General features: G+C 44.8%; 1 protein-coding gene across 4 annotated transcripts in view; it reads right to left on the bottom strand.

The window, feature by feature from the left end:
- The window catches only part of STAC (SH3 and cysteine rich domain), a 196331-nt gene that overhangs the window by 44439 nt on the left and 132500 nt on the right, over nt 1-19392 (bottom strand). The window lies entirely within an intron of this gene.

Here is a 19392-nt window from a genome sequence, read left to right as displayed (position 1 = left end):
TGTTTTCCTGTTGACTTAATATGCAATTAGAGCTTTTATGTTGGCTTATCGGCTTACTTTACATCAGAGATTTAGGAAGATAGCTAGATCAACATTCCTGTGTCTGGGAAAAACTTGATCAACGCTGCCTGATTACGTGATTTAAACATACTTTTAGTGCAAACTTGCAACTTCTTGCATGATACCCCTACATACATCTTGCAATGCTTATGATGACCAGTGTGATTTAAGCTTGTATTTGATACCTTACATCCCATTCTTTATAGATGAGATCACTGGTCCTTTTAGTTCAGCCTTCTGCCTCCTGCAGTGCCTAACCTGGTGCTTCAAAGAAAGATAAATTGCACTCCCACCCCATGATGTTCCTGTCCAATTGTACAATGCTGTACGTGGAGGAGAGCAGTTCTCCTTATCCCCCATGCGGGTCGTTTTATGTCTTGCATTCATTCTGTATACACCCTTAGAACCATTCTCATGGCTCAGTGTCTTAGTGCATATGGCTCATGTGTCAGAAACGACTCAGGTTCATGAGTCCATCCCTTGAAGAATAAGCAAGGTTCCTCTAGTCCCTCAGCCCTCGGTAAGCTTAAGCACACACACACACACACACACACACACAACTCACGGAGCTTTAGTCAGCTGATGAGTTCACATCAAGAGTGATTGCAAGGAATGCTCAGCGTGCCAATTTCTGCCTTTAGCTACTTCCCTGCAGCTTGAGTGAAATCACTGGCATCCAGTGTATAGTTAAACTCTCCCCCCAACTTCCTGTTCTGCATAAACAGCCCGCAGACTCTAGCAGCTGACTAACACATCGCTTAGGGTCAGGTTCTCTCTTACTCTCGGGCAGGAGCACAGGATCTCCTCTCTCTCCTTGCACCTCCAGGCATTCAACTCACCCCAAAGAGGGTGCAAACTAGGTGGGGCCAGGGTGCCTCTCTACCACGCTGACTCAGCTTGCCAGGGGAAATCAGTGCCATCCTGTCCCTAAAGGGATTGTCCCCTGAACGGCACCATTTGACCCCACAATAGGTACACAGGTTAAAGGAATTGCAATCAAATCTGGGTTTTATCTCTGCCTTACTCTGTGGACTAACTGAAGGTTAGAGGAATATTTTCACCTGCCTCCCACTGCTCACGTGGATGTGTTTGGAGCACCTGTTTGAAATAAAAGACTCCACCTCTGTGCTTGTTCCCATTAAAATGAACTTTCTGAACAGCAATGGAAGAGGTGAATATTATCCTTCTACATTCATATCTGAAATGGCCACCTCATGGCCTGGAAGATGCTGCTCCCAACAGAAGTGGAAAAGGCCTATATGGGAGCCTGGCCATCTCTCTGTTGACTTCCTTCTGTCCCTGACCTCTAAATAGCTGACAGTCTGATTGCAGCCTACTATTCATCCCCATCAGCAGATGTTCCACTAAACCAGCCTTAAAGCACAGCTGGAAGTAATCACTGTAAAGTGCTAAATAAAATGTTCTTGCCAGTCAGGATTGTGACAGTAACTTCCATTTAGGAATGATCAGCAACGTAGTAACTACTGTCCTTGCAATTAGACGTCAAATACTTCAGGCGACTTCAAACACAGATATATTGATCTGGGTTTCTAGAGACAGCAATAATACAATTAACCATCTTGTTGGCCTATTTACTATTACATTATAAAAGCTACATTAAAAGAATGTTATTAAAGTTGGAAAGTCAAGCACGTGAAAGTTAGGAAATGCCAGATTTAAGGTTGTCTGTGCAGCCTTAATTCAGCCTCCTATTACATATGCATTATGATACAGTCTTTAATTAAACAATCATATATTACTTTTTCCACATTAAGTGTATAGGATGGACAGTGCTTTCTGAATAGATAGCTCTTCAATATTTCTTTTCATCTTCATCACTCAACATGTGGTCCCACACATTATTTATTGCACATTTTCAAAAACTTACTCTTCAGATAGAATTATTAATTTCTTCCAGGGCTTTCCTGTGGTGCACTCATCATGTTATCTTAGTGCTTTACAAACTTTAGTGAATTTCACAACACCCCTGTGAAGTAAAGTGGTATTATCCTTATGTCACACATGGAGAACTGAGGCAGATTATAGTCAACATGTCAGAAAAGTCAACTAATTTCAGGGGCCTAATTTGAGAATAGTAGGGCCTGATTTTTCAGAGAGGTCCAACCAACAAGTCTCCATGCACTACAAAACCTGGATTCATTCCCAGAGTAATGCTGCATAGCTCTTGCTTTCCTCAGCTCCTAGCCGCCCCTCTCCCTCCCACCCATTCTTGTTCCTATCTCCCCATCTTCTGCCCCCTTTGCTCCTACCCAGTCTCCACTGCAGGCATTTGCTCGTAACTCCCCTCCTTGAGTTCCTAACCCTGTCCTCCATCCTGCATCTCTTTCCCCTGTTCCTGATCCCTCTGCATTCTACTCAGGTGGATTCCTTCTCCTTGCTGTCTGGGTGCCAGCAGGGGGATCACAAGACAGAGAGTCTCCTTGCACTCAGTTCCTGTTCCAGGCACAACAGAGGCTGGGAGCAGAACCTGGAGAGAAAGTCCTTCTCCTTCTCTCAGCTCCTGCTTCTCTCGGATGGAGGATGCTCAGTGCAAATGAAATCTTCGAAGAATTTAGCTGCCAAATTCCAACAAGTCTCTAACTAAGCATGTGCAAACTGAGATTTTTTTCAGAGACTTTTAACTTGGCCAAATTTGGGTGAATTTTCATGTAGATGTAAAAAAGCACATCCCTGACACCAGGCTGAGCCCTATGCCACATTTCAAGCTCCAAAGTATGAGGTATTAGATCTTCTCATTAAAATGGTGGTAATTTTTTTTTAACATGGGCAAAACTACATGCTTTCCCCTTAATACCATTCTTTGAAACAGCAGGATCCTTTTAGCTGAAACTTCCCCAAACCACTCAGCCTGAGGCAGACACCTGGCATGGGAAATGTCAGTGTGAACAATTTAAGTTTGGAAAAGTTATAAGCAACTGGAAACAGGGTCTTATAATGGAAAGTGTTAGGCAGCCTTCATTACCTGTAACATATCTATCAGTTCAGAAAGTGGTTGAAAAGATACCTGCATATAGTATCTCTCTCTCGTGCTCTCTCTTGCACACACATCCTGAGGGAGAATAGTCATTTCACATCTATTAACAGGAAGGCCACTCTGTCTCTCAGTGTATGAAATACGACACCCTTGCAATGTCATTTTGCTGAGGGGAATCAAAGAAACAATCATAGACCGTTATATTCCATGTGACTCTTCTGATGAAAACAATACATGAAATTCCATGTCAAAGTTCCAACTAGCTTTTAATAAATTCTTTTAAAATGAGATTATGCATGGTTTCCTGTCTTTCAGTCATTTTTCTCAAGCTCCAGCGACTGCATCAACAAGCTTGGGACTGAAGGATGTAGTTAATACATTTTTTAAGAAGCAGGTAAAGTTTATAATGCCTTGGTAGAAGTACTCCAGAGCTGGAATTTTTAGCACCCATGACAGAAGACAGAACTGAATTGAAAAGAGCACAGCTCCTGTCTAAACACTCAAGTAGATGGCCAGATCTTCACAAGAGCTCAGCAGACTGGGTGCTGAGACCAGATCCTCAGATGTATTTAGGTGCTTAACTCCCATTGAGTCTATGAGAGTTAGAAGCCTAAAGATCTTTAAGGGCCTGGGCTTGCGCCATTTTGAAAATCTGGTCATAGGTGTTACAACTGGAGGTGCTGCAGCATTTATTTTAGGGTTACCATATTTTAATTTTAAAAAAGGAGGACACTCCATAGGGACCTGGCCCCGCCCCAACTCCGCCCCTTCCCACCCCAGCCCCACCCCTTCCCCGCTCTGCCCCCACCCCTTCCCCAAAGTCCACACCCCAACTCAGCCCCCTCCCCTGAACACTCTGCCCCCTGAATGCTCTGCCCCCGGCTCCTCCCCCTCCCCTGCTTCCCGCGAATCAAATGTTCGCGGGAAGCTTGAAACAGGGAGGCAGCAGGTAAGCTGGGCCTGGGGCTGGGACGGCCCAGTCCGGCCGAGTGGCTCCCTCTGGCGGCCGGCCGGCCCAGGCGTCTCCCGCCCAGCTCAGCTCGGGCCCTGGGGCGCCGGCCCCGTCCCGGCCCCCAGCTCCTGGCCCCCGGCCGAGCACCGCCAGGCCAGGCCCTCCCTCCCTATTTTCCTGGACATGTCCGGCTTTTTCGGATTTCCTCCCGGACGGGGATTTGAGGCCCAAAAAGCCGGACATGTCCGAGAAAATCTTGACGTATGGTAACCCTATTTATTTAAACCCTTATTTAGGGGACTAGATGGGAACAGAACATCTAACCATAGTTGTGTAACAAGTTTGGGAGAAGAGGCGATATTTGATTAATCCTAGATCTCTGTCCCTGGCCTCTCTCTCAGTCTCTCCTATATGTAACATACGGACAAACACTGTGCTGCAGGAAAATAACCTGCACCCTAGAGGATGAAAATACATGTCATCAAACAACCTCGTCCCGCCATTGTTTGCTCAGTCAGTAAACTCATGAACAGAGCTATCCACAACAGGATAGCTTGGCTTTTTGTAGCTGTTGTTTTAAGACTGTTATCAGCTTGGGAGCCACTGAGAAAGAGCAAGAGTTTTCCAACCTGAAGAAAGTCAAAAACAAAACATACAATTTAGTATTTGGGAATAGCTGGATTATAAATGGCTAGTCGGAGGTAAATATATTATTATGCCTTGGGTGAGTGTGCGTGAGAGACAGAGAGAGAATTCACTGAGAGTTATTTGGTACAGGAGAATCAGGACCTTGATCAGTTAGAACTAAGGAGAGATGCTAGGAGGTTTTCCACCTTGAACTGGGACCGAGTCTGTGAATAAGAGCCAAGCTCCAGCACAAATATAACTATGCTGTCAAATAATGAAACATGCAACAACTCCTTTTCAGAAGAAACCCGGGCACACACTGCTGTTCTGTGTGAATCTACTGTGCTCATGTGCACACGGGGACTCTACAACATGTCACTCAGCTTCAAATGTAGTCGGCTGCTTTCACTGCTCCAGAGGAGGCGTATTTCCTGTTGTTCCTTTCTAACAAAATGGACTTGAAATCTTCCTGGAGGGCAACGCAAGCTACAAATGCCACTTACCTCTCTGCAGCCATTTGTTCTGCCCAGTAAACAAATGCATGGTAATGAATCTTAAACATCATGCAGATTTGACAGCAATATAAAAGAGTGGTGGCTCTAGTTGTCAAACACTTTATTTTGACAGATTTCAGAGTAGCAGCCGTGTTAGTCTGTATCCGCAAAAAGAACAGGAGTACTTGTGACACCTTAGAGATTAATGCTCAACTTTATTTTGAGGACTGATACAGGAAGTTTAGCTCCATGACCTCGTGTAATCAAATTTTTTCCTTTTCTCAATAAGAATGGAAGATGCTCTTGGATAGCTAAAGAAAATAGATCTTGGGCCAAATTTGGCCTTGTTTTAACTAAACCAGCTTCTGTGGAGTTATGCCAGGGTTGAATTTAGCCCCCCTTGCATGGTCTTTATTCAGTGACTGATCACTGTGATATCCAGGCCCTGCATTCCAAAGAAGTGCCCTAAACTGGAAACATTTGGTGTTAGTGCAGAAGACGATAGACAGTCTCTCCTTCCCCATCTGCTCAAGAAATATGCAAAGAACTCGCAGGGGGAAAATGCAATCCATTTGGTGTCCTTGCTTAATTCATTGCTCCAGCCCCCATTTAGCTTGAATCTATCCCTGGGTTGATTAAAAACTCTTTGGCTGAAATAGTGGGTGAAGTAGCCATCATTCCACAAAGTTTTCTGAGGCCAGCTAGCAAAGTTTAGATTCAACAGGACACAGCTGTGCAGTGTGGTAGAGGTATGTTAGTGGAAGATGATAATTTAGAGATGCTCCCTCGTAAGGGACAGTATTAGGGTTACCATACTTAACAAATAAAAAAAGAGGACCCTCCACGGGGGTCCTGGCCCCGCCCATTTTCCACCCCAGCCCCGCCCCAACTCCGCCCCTTCCCCGCCCCAACCCCACCCTAACTCCGTTCCCTCCTCTCTTCCACTCCCAGCCACGCGGAAAGGGCTGCCCGAGCGCTACCGGCTTCACGGTTTGCCGGGCAGCCCCCAGACCCTGCACCCCCGGCTGGCGCTTCCCCAGCGCAGCTGGAGCCCAGGAGGGGAAACGCCCAGCTGGGGGCGCAGGGTCTGGAGGCTGCCCGGCAAACCGGGAAGCCGGTAGCACTTGGGCTTCGGGCAGCCCCCTTGCCTCCGGACCCTACGCCCCCAGCCGGGCACTTCCCCTCCCGGGCTCCAGCAGCACAGAGTCCAGAGGCATGGGGGCTGCCCGAAGCCGGTAGCGCTCAGGCAGCCCGGCTCTTAAACAGAGCCGAAGAGTCAGGGGAGGAGCAGAGCTGCCACGGGAGGGGAAGTGCCCGGCTGGCATTTTCCCGGACATGTTCGGCTTTTTGGCAATTCCCCCCGGAAGGGGGTTTGATTGCCAAAAAGCCGGACATGTCCGGGAAAAACGGGACGTATGGTAACCCTAGACAGTATTATGAACATAGGAATTTAGAGATGTGCCTGGAAGCTGGGTGTTAAGAACACAGTGTGGCTGTGCAAAGCAGTTCACCACAGAAGTGCTCTAGTTTGTTTTATGAAAAGTTTTATTCCTTTCTCCTGCACCGTTTTTGTTGTTTAATGAACCCCAAGATTATTGCATGGTGTCAGACGTGTTGAATGAGAAGGAAACTGCAGTCATTTTGAAGTTAACGCCTGTGTTTGCAACTGAAAGCAGAGGCACAGGGAGCAAGTGGAGCAGCAAACAGCCAAGAACAAAAGCTTTTGTATGTATTTTATGAGCACAATAGTAACTTTGACTAGCTTAAGAAGGGGGAAAAAAGCCAAAAATGGTTGTGTTGCAACCTCCATCCAGTCTTCAATTGTCAGGCAATGCTGCAGAGAACTGGAAAAAATTGAGACAGAGATTTCAATTGTATTTAGCAGCCATAGGGCCAGAGGAGAAAAATGATAAAGTGAAATGATCGATCTTTTTGCATGTGGTTGGGGAGGAAGCATTGGCTATTTATAAACAACTTTAAGTTTGAAGAAGGTGAAAGCATGAAGTTAAGTAAAATGCTGACTAAATCTGAGGAACATTGCATGCCAAAAAGGAATGAGACCTTTGAGAGGCACAAATTTTTTACATGAGTGCAAAAAAACTGATGACACCTTTGAGCAATATGTCACAGAATTAAGGAAAATCAGTAAAGCCTGTGACTTCGATGAGCAGACAGTCTCTAGTTAGAGAGAGAATCATTTCTGGCATTAAAGACAATGTGTTAAAAGAGAGACTACTCCATGAAGGAGATTTAACTTCAGAAAGAGCTCTCCAGATATGCAGGGCAGCAGAAACTGCGAAAACACAAGTCAAAGAGCTGAATTCACCAGAAGGGGATATCCATGTACTGAGTACAAAAGAATATAGCCAGAATAGGTAAAATCAAAAAGTGCAACCACTCAGTACAAAAACCACTGCCAAGGGGAAGACTGGATGTGGAAGGTGTGGATCACAGCATGGTCCCAAACAGTGTGCTGCCTTTGGGAAACTCTGTCAGAAATGTGTGAAAAATAAACATATTGCAAAATGCTGCAGATCCCAAATGCAGAAAAGATAAGTGCATTCGGTTGAAGACAACCTGGTTGAGGAGTTTTTCATAGACGTACTAGGATCAAGCAGTCCTGATAAGAGGGACTGGATACTGCCCATGAAAGTGAATGAAACAATTATTCCTGGACAGAGGAGCTCAGGTTAATATTCTGTCTGAACAAGATTATGAGAGACTGAAAATCAGACCAAAACTGGGAACAACAAAAATAAAAGTAACTGGTTATTCTGGTACAAATATACCAGTCAAGGAGAGGTGCATTGCTAACATCCACCATAAAAACACCATGTACAAGCTCCTATTCATTGTAGTGCCAAAGGAGGGGACACCAATTTTAGGCATTGCTGCATGTGAAAAACTCGATCTGGTAAAACAGGTGCTCTCACTATAAGGTCATACTGAACCTGGCTATGAGGCACTCATTCAGGAATATCATGATCTATTTCAAGGGTTGGGTTGCTTGCAGGGTGAACATACAATCCAGATAAACAAGCAGGTCCCTTTAGTTATCCATCCATGTAGAAAGGTGCCATTTGCACTCCATAATAAACTCAAGGTTGAGCTTGCAAGGATGGAAGCGATACAAGCAATACAAAAAATTGAAGAACCAACAGAATGGGTGAGCTCCCTAGTCATTGTGAAGAAAACTATGCACATTTAATACCCTATTTGGAAGGTACTGATTATTACGCTTACCCTTTGGCATAGATTTAGCACCAGAAGTGTACCACAAAACCATGCATGTGATCTATGAACATATTACTGGTGTTGACATCTCAATGGATAACTTCATCATCTGGGGCGCAATGAAAAAGGAGCGTGAGAGTAGATGTTGGGAAGTTTTGGATGCAACTAGAGCTGCAAACCTCAAACTAAATAGGGAGAAATGTGTGTTACGGTTTACAGAACTGCTTTTGTTGGGGACATTATTTCCAACAGAGGTGTAAAACCTGGTAAGAGGAAGGACATTGAAATGATGCCACCTCCCCAGTTAAAGCAAGATGTTCAATGGTTTCTGGGAATGGTTAATTATCTTGCAAAATTCATACCCAATCTATCTACCAAAGCAGCGGCTTTGAGAAAACTTTTAGAGAATAGAAATGAATGGTATTGTGGTGCAGAACAGGAGGAATCATGGGAAGGCTTAAAATAACAACTGATACAAGAACCAGTGCTGAAGTTCTATGCACCAGGAAGGCCTATTAAAATTTCAGCAGATGTTTCACTGTCTGGGTTAGGTGCAGTGATTTTACAGAAGCATGAGGATTGTTGGCAACCAGTGGCATGTGCATCCAAATCACCGACTGAGGGAGAAAGCAGATACAGATTGAGAAGGAGCTTTTAGGAATATCGTTTGCATGTGAGAGATTCAATCAGTATATTGATGGCCAGACAGCGGAAGTTGAAACGGACTGCAAGCCCCTGATAGCATTATTTAGCAAACCTCTAAATGACTGTACAGTACCTTAAGGATTCAAAGAATGATAATAAAGCTGCAAAAGTATAATTTGGTTGTTCACTGCAGATGCACTTTCCAGAGCAGTCACTCCCACTACCAAACCAGAGAAGACATTAGAGATAGAGATGAAAGCCTATGTGAAGTCAATTCCTGTAGCTAACAGGAAACTTAAACAAATAAGAGGAGAAATGGAGAAAGATCTATTGTTGGGGATCCTTAAACAAGTGATAAAGGGTGGCCTGAAGAAATAAGCAGTTACTGTCCAAGTATAAGAGACTATTGGAACTGCAGACATGAACTTACTGTGAAAGATGGGTGATTTTCAAGGGCAGCAAGGTTGTAATTCCAATGAGTCGCCCCCCTACCCCCCAAAAATACTACAGAAGATCCATGAGGGTCATTTAGGAATTGAGAAGTGCAAACAAAGAGTATGAGAAGATCATTCACGGCATCACTAATGTGGTAAGAAACTGCTTTCTATGCTTGAAATACAAGCCATGTCACTGGGCTTGTCTGGCAATTTACAGCGCTGGAACTTTCTCGATCAGGGGTGTGAAAAAACACCCCCCTGAGCGCAGCAAGTTTCAGCGCCGTAAACCTAGACCTTCCCCATTGCAATTTGAGACCATTGCTCCTTGTTCTGTCATCTGCCACCACTGAGAACAGCCTAGCTCCATCCTCTTTGGAACCCCCCTTCAGGTAGTTGAAGGCTGCTATCAAATCTCCCTTCACTCTTCTCTTCTTTGGACTAAATAAGCCCAGTTCCCTCAGCCTCTCCTCATAAGTCATGTGCCCCAGCCCCCTAATAATTTTTGTCGGCCTCCGCTGGACTCTTTCCAATTTGTCCACATCCTTTTTGTAGTGGGGGACCCAAAACTGGACGCAATACTCCAAATGTGGCCTCACCAGTGGCAAATAGAGGGGAATAATCACTTCCCTCGATCTGCTGGCAATGCTGCTACTAATAGAGCCCAATATGTTGTTAGCCTTCTTGGCAACAAGGCCACACTGTTGACTCATATTCAGCTTCTTGTCCACTGTAATCCCCAGGTCCTTTTCTGCAGAACTGCTGCTTAGCCACTCGGTCCCCAGTCTATAGCAGTGCATGGGATTCTTCCTCTCCTGCCCCTGATCCTCAGGGCATGTTGCATTCTGCTAGAAAGGAGCTAGTCTCAGCCCCTTCCATACTTGGAAGCACACTGCTTCCCTGTGTGACAGAGTTGCAGGAATCCTCACCCACCTCAGTGGTTTTTGAGATTCCCTCCCTCTTCTCTGGGCTCCCCTCTGGGCTCCCCACATTTCCCTATGCTCCCTAGAGCAAGGTTTGTCTCTGGTTCAGCTGCAACTTGCTGGCAGCTAACAACCTCAACAATTCTCTCCCTGGCAGGCATTACGTCCCCCCTCCCTTGCTGAGGTGGTGTTGCCGCCAGATGCAGTTCAGGAGTTGGTTTCGCTCTCCCACCTGGAAGCATTTGGCTTCCTCCTGCTGCAGAAGAATCAAGGAGACTCTCTCCCATTCTCTCAGCAGTTCCTGAGACCTTACCCCTTCCCTCGGAGGTCCCAACATGAAACTCCTTCCTGTGCAGGCAAATACTTTAACTCTAACCTGAGCTACATGGAAAAAATCATTACCAAGAAGTAGGTCAACCAGGAGGTGTTCCATTATCCCCACAGTCAAAACACTTTCCAAACCTTCCCACACCACATGGATTTTAGCTAGTGGTACGAGGAATCTGCTTTCATGCACCCCCACAATCTCTGCCATTTGGCCAGGTAATATGCTGGCCTTTGGGACCACAGTCTGCTTAACCAGAGAGATGTGGGCCGCTGTATCCCTCTGCCCCAAGCATTCCCTGACATTAATTTGGACAACCTTAACATGCTCCATATCTGGTTCTGCAGAGGCTAATCTCACAAAACCAATATGATAGGTTTTGATTGCCTGGGGGGGTTCTGTGTTGAGGACAGCAGAACTAACATGACTTATTGGTTGCCTGCTTCCTCCTACCACAGGGCATTTATTCCTCAGATGATCAGTGGAATTGCACCTATTGCACCTTTTGGGCTCTTCTGTTTTTACAGGCGGTTTGGGATGAGGGTTAGAGGAATGGTTTTGGGGAGGTGAGTGCCCAGCCTCCAGGGCCGGCTCCAGGCACCAGCTTAACAAGCAGGTACTTGGGGCGGCCAAGGGAGAGGGGCGGCACGTGCAGCAATTCAGGGGTGGCAGGTCCCTCACTCCCTCTAGGAGCGAAGGACCTGCCGCTGAACTGCCGCCACCGATCGCGGCTTTTTTTTTTTTTTTTTTTTTGCTTTGGGCTGCAGAAATGCTCCCAGCCACCCTCCTTCTTGTTAGAGATAAAATGGGATCCTCCCTTCCCACCAGCTTTAAACCCCTGTTTTGGCAGTTTGCTTTCAACAGATGCTTCAGACTGTTGAAAAGCATCAGCCAGAGATGCCCTCTCATCCACAGACTTTACATCTTTGTCCCATAGACACTGCTTTACATCCGCCTTGCATATGCCTAGGAAATGCTCTTGAGCAATAAGATCAAAGCTTGCAACACCTTTGCCCCTCACCCACTTTCCCATCAAATCTTTCATTTTGTTCCCCTATTCCCCATTATTCATACCAATATCCCTCTTAAGATTCCTAAATTTAACTCTGTATGTTTCAGGGGTAATCTGAAACCTTTGTAAAACAGTATTTTTAAATTTACAATAGCCTAAAGCATCCTCAATGGGCATTTCATTGAGTACACTTAGAGCTTTAGCAGTTAATTTTGCAATCAGGGTAGGAACTCTTTTGGCATCAGGGATTTCATGCACTGCACACAGCCTTTCAAAGGGAGTCAGATATTCAGCAATATCGTCTGCCTCATTGTATGCAGGATATAAATGGTCCCAATTATGGATTTTTGGCGTGATGGGAATCGCTGGGGTTGGTGGGTTCTGCTTCTGCTTCTCTAGCAGTTGGTATTTCTCTCTCTTTCTCCCCGCTCTCTTTCTCTTTCCTCCTGCTTCTCTTTTATCTCCAGTTCTTTCATTTGCAATCTTGGATGTTCTCTCTCTTTTTCTGCAACCTGTAGCCTAAAAAGCTCCAACTTTGTAATCGCTTCATTGCTTTCATTCGTTTTCCCGCTTTTCTGTCCCCACTTCCCTTTCCCGAAATAAGCAAACAGAAAATAACAAACCGGTAGCCTTCTCCTGACTGTCCTTGGCCACCACACTTAAAGCCTCACTTAAAATGTTTACACCAGTGTATGAACTGCAAATCTTGCTCAGTTCAACAAGGTGTGTATTTCACCCTGCTTGCTGCACCACTGTGACGGGATCCCCAGTGTGCAGCTTGGGACCATGGGACCACTGTGCCCCCTGAACTCTCTCCAGCCTGGGCTGTCTCTCACAACGCCTTGCTAGTGACCAGCAGCAAACGCCTCCAGGTGCTGTTATCACTCACAGCACAACCACATGTGAGCCCCACACCCAGCTATATTGCATGAATGCTCCCTCCCAGAGCCACTCATGAATCAAACAGAGAAAGGCACTGGCCAGCTCCCAGTGCTAATATCTGGCTGAATCCCTAATTTACAGTATGTTTTAGTGACAAACATACAACACAATTCTCATAATTTCCCCAAGGTACAGAATGTCACAGGGAGGATGTGGAAGTTTATAATTTAGTGACATTCCCTCATACGGGCCAGTATTTTGAATATAGGAATTTAGAGGTGTGCCCTAGAAGCTGGGGTTAACAATACAGTGTAGTTAGTAGCTGTGTACAGCAGTTGACCACAGAAGCACTCTAATTTCTTTATTAAATGTTTTCTGGTTTTGTTGTTTAATAAACCCCCAAATCATTAAAAGTATCCTGGCAGATCTTGCAGTTCACATGCTTATAAAACCTTCCCTTGGAGTTGTTTGAAAAATGCAGACAGATTTTTGTGGTGTTTTCAAAATTTTGCACAAAATTTTCAGCCAAATTTAAAATTTTCCAAAAATTCTCATCATTTTATAAGCTTGTTGATAAAACACACATTTTTGGGGGAAAAAAATCCATTGAAATTTTAAAAATTCAGAAATTTCCTACCAGCTTTACATGTATTGTTTCTGAAATCTGGTTCAATACCAAAGATAATCAGATGATTCAACCTGAATAAAATGGACACTGAAAATATTTAAAGTCATCTACATTGAACAAGCACATTTCCTTCCATAGATTTCTAATAACAATCCACTGTATTTTTCACCTTCTCTGCTGTTTGTTTGCTTTTTGTATTTCTCTCAGTTTTGTCAATGAAGTCAGTTTCATTTTCATTTATAGTCATTTTTAATATATCTGTACATCATTGTATACATTTTGGAAATGCCAAATTTAAGGTTGCTTGTGCAACTTTAATTCTGTCCCTTTGTGTGTATGTATTATGATACAGTCTTCAATTAATTATACTGCCTAGATTTTACATAGTGGTTTTCATCAGCAGATCTCATAGCACTTTGTAAAGGTCAGTATCATTATTCCTGTTTTACAGCTAGAGAAACTGAGACACAGAAAGGCTAAGTGACTTGCCCGAAGTGACCCAGTAGGTTAGTGGCAGAACTGGAATATAGCCCAGAGTCTGCTGCGTCCCAGTCCAATGCTTTATCCACTAGACATTCACATATTTTTTTCCACAGGATTGCTGACAACAAATGATGCAGAGGACCTACAGAAAGCCTCATTCTCTCTATAACCAACCCACATTCCTTCACTGTGCATCATCTAACCTGTGCACTGAATGAGATGGGGGTATGTGTGCCTCATTACCTACTTATGCAATTAAAGGCTGGATCACAATGCATATGCACAAGGAGACTGACTAAAGCAATATGTAGGATTTGAAACTTTGCATGGTGTCATGGTAAGAAGTGAAGGTTTGAAATGAGCTCCACTTGGAGTTTTTGGGTTGTTCATACCTGAAACTCAAAGCCAAATTTGGGGATAGGGCCCATGAGCACCAAAGCTGAAGGAAAGAGCTCTGTAAGCTGAAACCACCACTTTTCACGCAGTTCTACAAACAAGATTCTTCCCCGCCTCTGATGTGCACGGTTCACTAAAAGAGCAGACTCACACCACAATACGCTAGCATCAATCAATAGCATGCCACTAAGTGGCTGTTCATGACTAGTTCATTCTCAGTTATTGATTATTTGTATTATAACAGCACATAAAAGCCGCTATTAAGACTGGAGCCCTATTATGTTGGACACTGCTCCTGGGGATGTTTCTGAGGGATGGAATTAACATAAATACATAATATTTGAAGACACAAAAACAAAAGGGCCATATCCTGTCAACTTACATCCAGTGCAACCCCATTACATCAAATCTGGGCTGTAATTCAGGACCTAATGTGACCTCTCTCTCCTAAAGGTGTCATTTCCATTCTCCTATCAACAAGAAAGGAGACTGTTGCATGCACCTAAGCTGATTGCAGCCTAGACATTAGGTTTATTGTCATTCCCATGCAAAGGATTAAGCTACTCAGCAGTTGGATTTTTTTTTCTCCTTTTGCTAAAAACACGCAACCCACATACTTTCCGTCAAACTTGAACTTCTGCTGTGGGAAGCTGATGAAACCAACATATGCTCCCCCACCCCCCATTCCCCAAGTGCATTTGGAATTGTGGCAGGAGAGCTGCCTGTGAGCTGGAATTGGAGAGTTGACGTTGGCAAGGCCAATAATTTGTCAGCAAGAGATTTCCAATGTCACCTTGAAGCATAAAGAAAAGTCCATCAGATGACCTCATTGGCCTCTCCTCATTCCTCAACCTCTCACCCCCTCTTTGCTTGCATTGTTTACTGTTTGCTTAGTTTTAAAAATAATATTCATTATTTCTAAATTTCTCTGTGACCACTTCCTGTTTCTGCTGCTGTCCACCAGTGGATAAACTCCCTCCCGCATCAGTGCTTCAGCTGTAGAACTGGATGGCTCCAGGACTGGTATTTGGTAGGTGGCATTGCCAAGCCCAAAAGTTCAAAAATCCTGAGTCAGACCCTTTCCCCTAAAATCATGAAATGGACTAAAAAATCACAGGCCACTTCCCTCAGATCCCACTGAGGAATACACTAAGAAACTGCACCATCTACTCAGGACTCCCTACACTAACACAGGAACAAATCAACATACCCTTAGAGCCCCGACTGGGATTATTCTATTTACTACCCAAGATCCACAAACCCGGAAATCCCGGATGCCCCATCATCTCGGGCATTGGCACCCTCACTGAAGGACTGTCTGGATACGTGGACTCCCTACTCAGACCCTATGCCACCAACACTCCCAGCTATCTCCATGACACCACTGATTTCCTGAGAAAACTACAATGCATTGGTGACCTTCCAGAAAACACCATCCTAGCCACCATGGATGTAGAGGCTCTCTACACAAACATCCCACACACACAGAGATGGAATACAAGCTGTCAGGAACAGTATACCTGATGATGCCACAGCGCAACTGGTTGCTGAGCTCTGTGACTTTATCCTCACACACAACTATTTCAAATTTGATGACAATATATACCTCCAGACCAGTGGCACCGCTATGGGCACCCGCATGGCCCCACAATATGCCAACATTTTTATGGCTGACCTGGAACAACGCTTCCTCAGCTCTCATCCACTCATGTCCCTTCTCTATCTACGCTACATTGATGACATCTTCATCATCTGGATCCATGGGAAGGAGACTCTGGAAAAATTTCACCCTGATTTCAACAGCTTCCACCCCACCATCAACCTCAGGCTGGACCAATCTACACGGGAGGTCCACTTCCTAGACACCAAGGTGCAAATAAGTGACGGTCACATTAACACCACCCTATACCGAAAACCCACCGACCGCTATGCCTACCTTCATGCCTTCAGCTTCCGTCCCGGACACACCACATGATCCATTGTCTACAGCCAAGCACTGAGATACAACTGTATCTGCTCCAACCCGTCAGACAGAGACCAACACCTACAAAATCTTCACCAAGCATTCTCAAAACTACGATACCCGCATGAGGAAATAAGGAAACAGCTCAACACAGCCAGATGTGTACTCAGAAGCCTCCTACTGCAAGACAAGCCCAAGAAAGAAACCAACAGAACTCCACTGGCCATCACATACAGTCCCCAGCTAAAACCTCTCCAATGCATCATCAGGTGGGTATTCACCCATGAAAGCTCATGCTCCTATACATCTGTTAGTCTATAAGGTGCCACAGGACTCTTTGCTGCTTTTTCAAAAATCACGGTATGTTTCAAATAGATACATGTGGGTTTTGGTCTGTCGTTTGGTTTTTGCAGACCTCCAAGTGCCTGACAGTGCAGAATCTCCAGCTTCTTCCCAAACCCAAACACTTTAATTTATTAATTCTGTGTCTACCCCATTCCCACATCTGCCCCTCTCTCCCTCCATACCGGCACCTAGACTCATCCAACCGCTTATATTAATTCTGCTCCCCTCAGCTGCACAGCTGTTCCCTTGCCCACAGCACACCTCTGCTCCTCCCACAGGCTGCGGAGTAGGATTCTCTTCTCACCCTTCCCAGGCCTGGGGCAGAGCTTCAGGGGGTTTTCACTCCCTCTCCCACTTCCTCTCAGGCCTGGTGTTGCAGCAAGGGAAAGGTGTGGGGAGGAGCAGGAAGCAAACTGACTCTTTTCACAGGAGCAAAGAGGGGACTGGAAGAGCTGTTACACTTTAAGTTTCCTCTCCCCAATTCCCCTCCCTAACCCCCACATTTTTTTGGCTGCTGAGTTGAGGGTGGAAAGGAGATCTCTGCATTCCTACTTTAGCACCTCTGATCGATGGTTCCTTCCCAGGGCTGACAATCAGGTGCAGGAGCGGCGCCAGGGTTTTGCCGCCCTAGGCTGCAGCGCTCCTCCTCTGAGCATTCGGCGGCGGGGGTCCTTCCGCTCCGCGTCTTCGGGGCACTTCGGCAGCGGGTCCCAGAGTAAGTGAAGGACCCGCCGCCGAATTTCCGCTGAAAACCCGGAGCGGAGGGACCCCCGCTGCCGAATTTCCGCCGAGGACAGCAAAAGACTGCCCCCCAAATTCTGCCGCCCTAGGCGACTGCCTAGGGTCGCCTAATGGAAGTGCCGATCCTGATCATGTGACAGATGGAACTTCTTGCTCCATCCCAGACTGGCTACAGCAAGGGCTAGAATTGCCCTAATTGCCCACTGGGCAACTCCCTCCCCCCACAGCTGGTGTAAATAGGCATAATCCTATTGAAACCATTTGCACCAGCTGAAGGTCAAACTCAAAGCCTTTCCCATCTAAGTCGAGAGTTCCAGTAGTCCTGCTTAAGTTGGTTGCAAATGAAAGTTGTGATGTGATGGCCACAGGGTGGCCTATGTAAAACAAATGGTTCCCGGTCAGATATCCACATCACATAAAATCATGAGCAAAATCGGCAACCCCAAGGGCATCCTCAGCAGAGGGGGCCAGGACTGAATGGGCTGATGAAATATCGTCTACCAAGCAGAGATAGTCCCTCGATGTTGGGAGCAAGCTACATTGGTGGGCGGGTGAAGGGCCAACTTGTATTGCTCCTCCCTGTGCTATAGATAAATAGTCTGGCATAGTTCATAAGGATCAATTTCTCTTTTCTTTGTTAAGAAAAGAAATAGCACGTCACAAACAGCCCTCTCTATCAAAGGTTCTGCTACTGCCTGAACTCAGTGGAACAGGGGTTCCAGATGTGAGGGGCAGATCTGTAGGATGGAGGATTTAAAAGATCTCTACATATAATTTAAAAACTGACAGAGTAATGAAAAAAGGCAAAGAATTTATTTATAGTGATCTGCCTTAAAAAAGTGACAGTATTGGTCTGACTTTGATGTGTTGTGAAGTTTACACCTTTACTTTTTTTTTTTTTTTTTTTTTATACACATTTCTGTTGGTTGTTAAGGATAGAGAACTTCAGCATAGCCTTGAAATCACTCTTTTCAATGAATCGTGAAATATAGTGTCAAACTGTGTACAAACCTCCCTGAGCATAATATATTAGCAACGTATCAATCAGCAGAAGATAGGATGTTAACGTTTTAGGGCAGGAAATTCATTTCTGCTTGAGTCACCTTTAGTTCCCATGCATCCAGAGCTGCTTAAGAATTTCAGATAGCTTTTTTTAACATGTAGAAATAGACTGGTAAAAAAAAAAAAAGAGTTCTTTTGTATGCAGGCAGGCTGGAAAACAGAGCATAAAATTAGAAGTGACTTCCCAGTGACAGAGCTTTCTTTAGAAATATTGTGTTAGGACAAAATTAATGAACAGGCAAGTTTTTCTTCAGGGATTGGTCCAGAAAAAAACCCTTCACCATTAAAAATGTCACACACAAGTTTATTTTTCTCTCTCCAACGTGCATTGGTGAAAACACACTTGCTCCATCTGTAATTCAGCTCCGTAATGTCTACAGCAGTAACACCATTACTCAGTTATTAGGTCATGAATCGATCCTTGAAATAGGGCTTAAGTGGCACACTGGCCTTCTGTACAAGGGCGAATTTCACTCTAGACCCTTTAATGTTATGAAGATGGTGAGCTGATTGCCTCACAGTGAACACATAAAGCCAGAGTTTTCCCAGCATTCACTTATCAAATATTCAGCAGCTTTGCTAACTACTTCTCTCCTTGAAAGGAACTATCCACCACCGCATTTCTTAAAATATCACCTCTTGTTGATGATTATCTAAATGTTGGTTACGATGCAAGAGCAACATGATAAATAAATTAACAGCCAAATGTATTATTAAGGCCAAAACACAAATGGAATAAATCATCTCTAATTTACTGTATTTTAAACAAACTGGCATTGATGTCTCAATAGCAACTACTCCTCTGCAAAACAAGGATTGCCAGCGTCAGGTGAGCTCTTTGCAAACCATATGCAACAGAACTTTGTAGAGGGTTGTTTTATCTGAAAGGCAGATAAAAACTGCCTAAAGAAGCACAGTACTAATATTCAGATTTATCACCGCTGCTGGAACTTGCTAAACAGCAAGAAGCAATAGGTAGGAGACAATATTTTTAACACGGAAAAGTGGTTCAGATAAAATAAGCAACACAAACACATCTTTAAAAACACTACAGGATACTACAATAGAAGCCAGATTTAGGCCAACGTTTTTAAGTTGGGTTTCCTCAACGGACACAACCTAAGTCTGTGGCCTGATTTTCAGAGTCCGAGCACCGGGCTTGCTCATGAAAATCAGGCAACATTGGATGCC

This window comes from Chrysemys picta, chromosome 2 (genome assembly GCF_011386835.1).
Source record: "Chrysemys picta bellii isolate R12L10 chromosome 2, ASM1138683v2, whole genome shotgun sequence".
Lineage (NCBI taxonomy): Eukaryota > Metazoa > Chordata > Testudines > Emydidae > Chrysemys > Chrysemys picta.
This window is presented reverse-complemented; position numbering and strand designations above follow the sequence as displayed.